We start from the raw sequence: 8845 nt of genomic DNA on the forward strand, positions 1-8845 counted from the left end.
TGTATGATAGTGACAGTTTCCCATAAACCAAGAAAGGAACTAGTACACTAAGATAATGGATTTCACTACAATCATTACCTGGAAAGCACATGGAAAGCCCTGATGCTTTTGGACAGGTCACATATTCTGAAAGTTGGTTCATAATTCATGTGCTTTCTTTCGATTGGCTGTTTCTCCCTGTGCTTTTTGCAATCTTGGATTCAACAATTCATGTTCTTGCAGTCCCTCCTCTTTCTCAACAGTTGGACACCTGGAGCTCCACCTGGGGCCTGGCTGAGGATCTCTGCATCCACTTCCATCAGATGAGAGTTCCAAGACAACTGTTAGGGTTTTTAGTCATCTGATCACCAGACTAGGTCAGAGAACAAGTCATAAGCCCCTTCCCAGAGTAGTAACCAGAGGCCTCCAAAGATAAGAGAACATCCCACAATCAGGTGCCATGACAACCGAACATAAAGAGCATTCCATGGTCAGGTAGCCTAGCAACAGAATAAACTGCCCCTGACCAGTGACCTTAGCCGACATCTCACAGTTGCACGATCTGCCTCACACGTCTTGCACCCCTTCCATGTTCTACACGCCCCTTTTCCCTTTCCCTCCTTCCTGCCCCTTCCCCTCTTATGCTATATAAGCCATGTGGAGAGAAATAACCCCAGGCACTCACCTCTGGTCCAGATGGGAGTCTTATTTATTTATTTATTTATTTATTTATTTATTTACTTACTTACTTACTTACTTACTTACTTATTTATTTACTTATTTATTTACTTATTTACTTATTTATTTTTCGGGACGGGGTTTCTCTGTGTAGCTTTGGCACCTTTTCTGGAACTCACTCTGTAGCCCAAGCTGACCTAGAACCCACAGAGATCTGCCTGCCTCTGCCTCCTGAGTGCTGGGATTAAAGGTATTCGCCACCACTGCCTGGATGGCAATTCTTAATTTTTTGGTAGTATATAATTATATTGCTGGATGTGGTAGCACCTGCCTTTAATTCCAGCATTTTGAAAGTAGAGGCAAGTGGATCTCTGTGAGTATGAGGCCAGTCTTGTCTACACAGTGAGTTCCAGGACAGCCAGGACTATGTAGAGAGACCCTGTCTCAAAAAATAATTATTATCATATCATTTCCCACTCCCTCTCTCCTTCCAAAACCTCTAATGATCCCCCCACTGCTTCCTCTCAAATTCATGGGCAATTTCTCTTTATTATTGTTACATATATATTATATTGTGGAATGACTCAGCCCTAACAGGCCTGAGGCCCAGCCGGCCCAAACCAGTAGTGAGAGCATGCACACAATATCCTTCCTGAGAGCCAACCTGCGTCTGCTTGAGGGCCTTGACAATGGTGTCTCAGTGGTGGCAAGAGATAGCCTGGACCAATGAGGGGGTGCCACATCACATCAACAGATACCTATGAAACAGACCTCCCCAGGTGTGGTGGAGGGTATATAAGGCTTGCCCCTTCTGGAGTAAATTGAGCTTATTGTTCCAGACCTGACTCTCAGCATCTATTGGTTGTAGTATTAAGGCAATTCCACATAGTTAAAAGGTAAGTTTATTTTGTGGGGTAACTTACAAGTAAAGGGGTAGGTTACAGTGTCCAGGAAAGGTATAGCGCAGTCTAGCGGTGTTCTCTGGAGAACTCTACTCAGTCTACCTCCAGTGTCCATGATCCAGGAACCAAGAGAGCCGGCACATCCGGATCTCGGGTCTTAAGGGCTCCTGTCTTGGCCCTGCCTTGTAGGCATGACAGTTACCAAAGCCTCAATGGGGATAGTACTTCCAGGTCAAAGCTGGAACAGCTACCCTCTACATCTCCCCCTTTTGTCTAAATAAGAAGGTTCTAACCTAACAAGACTATATACAATAGGAATGATTATCAAATATTGTCCAGGAGTAATGACCTAGATAAGATGGAACTACAACCAACACGAACAATATCAAACAAGAGACACATACTAAAATCCAGAGACGTCTAGAGCATAGGTAAATGGCGTCTTACAAAGATCATTCCAAAAGGTGTCCTATCCTAATAAGAACCTAAAAGCTACCCACTACAGGCATCTGTGTCATTGATGCTGAGCCTTCTCATCCCCTCCCTGAGGGAGCCATTAGGACTCAGCAATGGCCGCACCGAACAGGGTTCTGCTCCTCCCTCTGTCCTCACTCTCGGCACTGGTTGAACACCCCCTTGAATAGTGGATTTTGGTGAGAAGGCCCCTTCATGTTCATTGTTTTTGGTCCTAGTGGCTAGGTAACTGCCAGGACCCTCTCTCCTCTCCTTGTCGTTTGTCTTGTTTGTGAGTCTGTCTGTACAGTAGGGTGGCACATACTTTTTTTTCAGGTTTGCCCCGCATTTCCATATAAGGGCTGGCCACTCAGGAAATGGAGCTATGATCTGAGTCCCGGCAGTTGACCCTTGTTTGGTGACACTTGGGTCTGACACACACTTTCACTTTCTCTGTTGTCTATTGTACCTTCTATTGCTATGGGTAATCTCCCCACTCACTGTAACGAGGCTCCTATTGGAGCCTTCAAGTCCCTCGTAACCAGCAGAGGGCTCTGGGTTACAACATCAGAATGAGAAAGGTTTTGGATGGGTGCTGTAGTGCTTGGCCCATGGATCTCTTCAAAAAATGTGTGGGAACCTGATTTTTGGATGAGAGTTCTGTCCCTGGCTAGAAAAAGGGAAGTGGCCTTGGGAGTAATCCTCCAATTGTCTTTTATGCCCATTTGGTTATGTATAATCGCTGGCCTAAAGTCCTCCTCTACTGAGGGGGTCATTGAGGACCACAATAAGCACTGCCAGGAACAATGTAATGCCAACTGATCTATCACCTTCATTCCATCCATGACTGATATTTCCTTCGCCTTTGATGATGAGGAAATGGAAGAGAAAAGGTATACCGGACAAAAGAAAGTAAAAGAAAAGGAAAGAAAGAGAAAGGAAATTATTGCAATAGCTCCCAAGCCTACACTGGCAGCCTCTCCCTCTGCTCCCCCTACACTGTGAGCAGCTACCCCACCACTGCAGTATCCATGGAGTGATTTGCTGTAGTGGGTAGCCATCCCAGCATTGGCCTGGAAGTTCCAACCCCCATTGAGGCTTCAGTAATGGTCACGCCCACAAGGTGGGGCTGAGGGAGGAAGCGAAAGACCCAGGATCGAGAAGAGAGGCCTCTCTTGGTTCTAGGACCCTGGATGCTGGAGGTAGACCAAGCCGAGTTCTCCAGAGAACACCGCCGGACTGCGCCATACCTTTGCCAGACCCTACAACCCCTATCCCTTCATTTGTAAGTTACCCCACAAAATAAACCTCCCTTTTAACTATGTGGAGTGGCCTTAATAGTTTCACCAATAATTTGCCTTGCTGTCTGCCTGCTGAGCCAGCTGCTCTGCACACCTCCTCACCTATTCCACCTATGGCGCTGTGCATGCCCAGCATGACATTTCTAGTTAATGTGGGCCACTGAGGCCAACCAGCCATGGATACCTACCCCTCTTGCAGACCTGTCCTTGGTCCATAAAGCCACTAATGAATCAGGTCCTGACTTGCTGTATTTTGAGCAAGTCCTACAGTAATGGGCAATACATTTACAGACTTACTATGACTCTTACCTTTTTTATTTCAGAGCTGAGGACCGAACCCAGGACCTAGCATTTGCTAGGCAAGCACTCTACCACTGAGCTAAATCCCCAACCCCCGACTGGTACCTTTGATGAAGGCTTTGTGATCTTCCTTGATTGGTGCACTGCCTATGATGACCAGGCCAAGGCTCAGGCTCATCTTATTTTTATTAAATAATTTTTATTCATCTTACATACCAATCACAGGTTCCCCTCTCTCCTCCTCCTGCCCCTACAGCCTCCTCCCCCAACTATTCCCTCCTATAAGAAGGTAAAGCCTCCCACGAGGAGTCTGCAAAGCCTGGTACATTCAGCAGAGGCAGATCCAAACCCCTCCCCTTGTCAGGTTTATCTTAATATACAATACAACATTGCTGTTTCTCTTGAGATGCTCATGGGCCAAGGACCATATGTTAATGCTGCCACATAAGCCTAAATTGGACAACATGCTTATTTCCAACAGGTTTCAGAATTGGCCTTCAGGGCACTTAAGTCTTGCACTCCCATGACCCATCTGTGGTACTTTTGCAACCTCATCCACCAGCCAGGGGAGTTGTTTACTGACTTCCTTGCTCAGGTCAATGAAGTGGTGGAGCAGAAGGTGAATCCTCACTCTACTTTGGAGATGCTGATTAAACAATTGACATGAGAAGGGCTTAATGCCCCCACCCAAAATGCAGTAGCTGTCATCATAAATGAGGATATTCACTAATAGGTAATAGCTACTAGAGATCTTGATCCCAACAGTGGCTGAGCACTGCCCTCACAGACTCTCTTAATACCCTGCTTGCTGATAAACAGAATAGAGCAGAGACTCAAGCCACGCCCGCTAATAGAACATGCTGGGGATGTGGCAGACCTGGTCATCTTAAGATTAGATGCCTAAAATGTAATAAAGGGTTCCACTGGGCCAAGGACTGCTGCTCCCAACCAGAGAAGGCCAAGGTTCCTTTAAACTCAAGGTGGGGTGCTCCTCAGCCCCACAAGTAAGAGGAGACTCTGCAAACCTGAAGATCTTTTGGACACTGCCCATCTTCCCTCACTCTTCTATCATGACCATCTTCCTCGATGAGCAGCCTATCAAAGGACTGGTGGATATGGGTGTGAACACCACTATTTTAACTGAGGCAGAAGCACTCCATTCCAATGTTGAAAATTTAAACCTGGTCCCCCAATTAGCAGAGTTGGGAGTCAACAAGATTCCAAGATAACCACCCCCTGGGTCCACTAGAAGGACCTTGATGGTAATCAAGGAGTCATTTACAATATCATCTCCACCGTGCCTAGAAGCTTGTGGGGCAGGGATATCTTGGAGGATATGTGGGGGTGTCTTTACAACAGGTGTGTAAACAAATCTTAAAAGGTCTTATAATTAAAAAGAAAACTTGGGGCTAGATATTGGGATGAAAGCTGAAAGATCAGAGAAACAGAACAAACCAGCCGTGTTCTTACCTATATGAAATCTTCAGCCTCAAGAAAGTGAGTTCCTGTTTCCTCATGCCTTATATACCTTTCTCTGCCCTGCCATCTTACTTTCTTCCTAGTGCTGGGATTAAAGGTGTGTGCCACCATGCCTGGCTCTGTTCCCAGTGTTGCCTTGAGCTCACAGAGATCTGGATGGATCTCTGCTTCCTGAATGCTAGGATTAAAGGCATGTGCTACCACTGCCTGATCTCTATGTTTAATATAGTGGCTGGCTTTTTCCTCTGATCCCCAGTCAAACTTTATTTGGGTACACAATACAATATATCACCACACAGATGGTAGGGCCTTCTTTGATGATATTGTTGTCCATGAAGAAATGGGCCTTACTGGCTAAGACCCAGGCAGCACCCCCAATTCTAAAGGCTGCTGTCTCCCCAAAGTCCAGGCTACTAAACAACCAGATCCTATTACAATCAATTGGCTTTCTAACAAAAATATATGGGTGGAATAGTAGCCTATTATTGAGCCTTAATTATCAATATTAAAACAGGTGGTAGAAGAACAATTATGTGCTGGACATATAGAGCCATTCACCAGCAAGAATACTCCAATATTTGTTATTCAAAAAAAGTCAGGAAAGTATTGTCTATTGCAAGACCTCCATGCAGTCAATGATCTGTATGAATTTTCAGATGGGAAAAAAAATGTGTTCAGTGCAACCAGGCCTCCCATATCCCAGCACAATTCCTCCTTCCCATTATATCACAGTATTAGACATCAAGGACTGCTTTTTCTAGATTCCCCTAGTGCAACAAGATAGGAGTCCACTTCACCTTTACAGTCTGGGAGCCAAACATGTATAAGCCGACAAAGAGATATCAATGGATAGTCCTCCCACAGGGAATGTAAAACAGCCCCTTGATATGTCATTTATATATTGCTCAGGCTCTAGTTAACATTCCTAAGGATGTTGTAATAGTATACTATATTGATAATTTGCTATTGGCACACCCTGATTCGACTTATTTACAACAAATCATTAAATCAATAATACAAGACTTGGCTTCCTTAAAGTTAATTGTGGCACCAGATAAAATCCAAATAGTACCTCCCTTTTTTTTTCTTAGGCTTTGTTATTGCTAAGGATGTTCACCCCTTGTCCTTCAAATTGGATATAAAAGATAGATACTCCCTTCTTGAACTACAACAATTATGTGGGACAATGAGTTTTCTTAAACCCTTCCTACCTGTTCTGGAACATGAAATGAGGGAACTGTTCTCACTTTTAGAGGACCCTACATGCCCCTCACAGAATGTCAAGCTCACTACTGGGGCAAACAATGTTCCAGAAGAGGCTCTTACTATACTGTACACTGTCACCTGCAGCACTGTAAGCCTGAGTTGCTCTTGTTGGCTGTAATCCTGTGAAGACCTGGAGAATTCCTGGGGGCACTCTGGCAGGCTGGTTCATTAATGTGGGTTATCAGGCACACTCAGATTTACATAAAGTTATCTATAAGTTTGATCAGACATTTAAAATGGGACTAAAGGCACAGATGCTACCTTGAAGAACTTATGCAAGAGAACCTGATAAGTTAATTTTCCCATTTTCCTTAAAAAGTACGCAAGCTTTCTGGGCAGATTCCATTTCCTTTCAAGAGATGGCTACTGGGTTTACTAGAACAATTGACAATCATTTGCCAAAAAGTCAAGTACTAACAGAGCTTCTGATGCTCCTGGTAGAGATAGTTCTTTATTCAGTACCATCGTCTAAGCCCATTTTTCATGCAACCATAACCTTCTCAGATGCCAACAAGACTAAATGTGGAATATTGATTCAGAGAAAGGGAAAAAAGAAAAAAACATATATTATTCCAAATCCTGGTTCTGTGCAGCTGGGAGAATTATTGGCACTTTTCAAAATCCTAGTGGAGTGTCAATATTAGCCTGTTAACATCCTTTATGATAGTCAGTATGCTATACAGGCAACAAGAGTGTTGGTATTTTCAAGAGTTAAAGATGCTCTAAATCTAGTAGCCAATACAATGCTCCTAATACAAGATGTTTTGAATCAAAGAATTAAGCCCTATTATTTATCATATATTCAGTCACATTCCAAACTACCAGGAATTTTGGCCAAAGGGAATGAGATAACTGATACCATCATTCTAACAGCAGCTGTAGATTTATTAGAACAAGCTAAAGCACTACACCAGTGTAGTTAGAGTTTTCCTGCCTGGCCCAGTCAGGCCAAATCTCTCTTACCCGCCAGTCCCACAGTCGCTCAGACCCAACCAAAAAAGCACACAAAAACTTATATTGCTTACAAACTGTATGGCTGTGGCAGGCTTCTTGTTATCTACTTCTTCTATCTTAAATTAACACATTTCTGTTAGTCTATACTTTGCCAAATGGCTTGTGGCTTACCAGTGTCTTTACATGTTGCTTCTCATGGCAGTGGCTAGCGGTGTCTCCCCCCAGCCTTCTACTTCCCAGAATTCTCTTCTCTCTTGTCCCGCCTATACTTCCTGCCTGGCCACTGGCCAATCAGAACTTTATTTACACAGAGCGATATCCACAACACACCAGCAATTTTATTTGTCACCACAGAGCCTTCACAAATTGCTCCCAGAATTTCTAATTTCACAACGAAACATCTATCTAGGACCTGAGCTGCTTATGCGCCACATGCCCCCTTAGGGCCCTCCAAAGAGAAGAGATAAATCACTGTGGCTTACTGCCCAATGTTATATGGCAAATGGATGTTAGCCATTATGCACCCTTTGGCAGTTTAAGATATGTACATGTAATAGTACATACTTGCTCGGGATTTGTGTATGCCTTGACCTTGCCTGAAGAGAAGGCTGCTAATGTTATTAAGGCACTCAAGTCAGCAATGCTAGTCATGGGAGTTCCTTGGGCCATGAAGACTGACAATGGCCCTGCTTATGTGTCACAACAGTTTAATGATTTTGTGAGTTCATGGAAAATGTCCCATACCATGGGAGTTCCATATAATCCACAGGGACAGGCCATTGTAGAGAGAAATAATAGACCCCTTAAAGAGCTCTTGACAAAAATAATTTCCTCAGAAGCCAAGAGAGATCCCAACCTGGCCCTGGTAGAAGTCCTTTTTCATATTAATTTTCTCAGTTTTGATGACAAGGGATTAAGCCCTGCTTACAAACTTTGGGCTTACCTGCCTTGGGAGACACTATTGCCCCTGGTATATTGGAAGGATCTCATCACCCTTCAGTGGCAACCCCCTGCTCCCCTATTAACCCATGGGCAAGGGTATGGTTGCTATTTTCCTCAGACTACATTGATATTGATACCCTCCAGAGATCCAGCAAAGGACCAAGAGACTCTGGCCAAAGAAGAAGCTTCAGAGGGGTAATGAATGCTATTTTAACCCTTTATAGTGTTATTTGCCCTGCTATCGTGGCATTACTAAGTGGCTTGCCATTGCTGGCATGGAACTCTAGATATTAAGCAATTTGCTTCATCCCCTAAAAGTCACTAATGCATCACCAGAAAGACTTTGATTGGCACAATATGTAAAAGGGATCTTGGTCAGATAAGTTCCTTAATTACTCCATATTACTTTGGGAACAAATACATCAATGAAATATGACTAGGATCCCACCCATGTCCTTGGAGATTGAAGTTTTTATTAATGTCTGGAATAATATTAAAAGACTCTTTGATCCCTCCCTGAAGATCCTCACATATGTCTTACTTGTCGGAATCGTACCTTTAATCCTCCTCTTGTTCAACTATCTTCTACAA

The sequence above is a fragment of the Onychomys torridus genome, chromosome 9 (genome assembly GCF_903995425.1).
Source record: "Onychomys torridus chromosome 9, mOncTor1.1, whole genome shotgun sequence".
NCBI classification, from domain to species: Eukaryota; Metazoa; Chordata; class Mammalia; order Rodentia; family Cricetidae; genus Onychomys; species Onychomys torridus.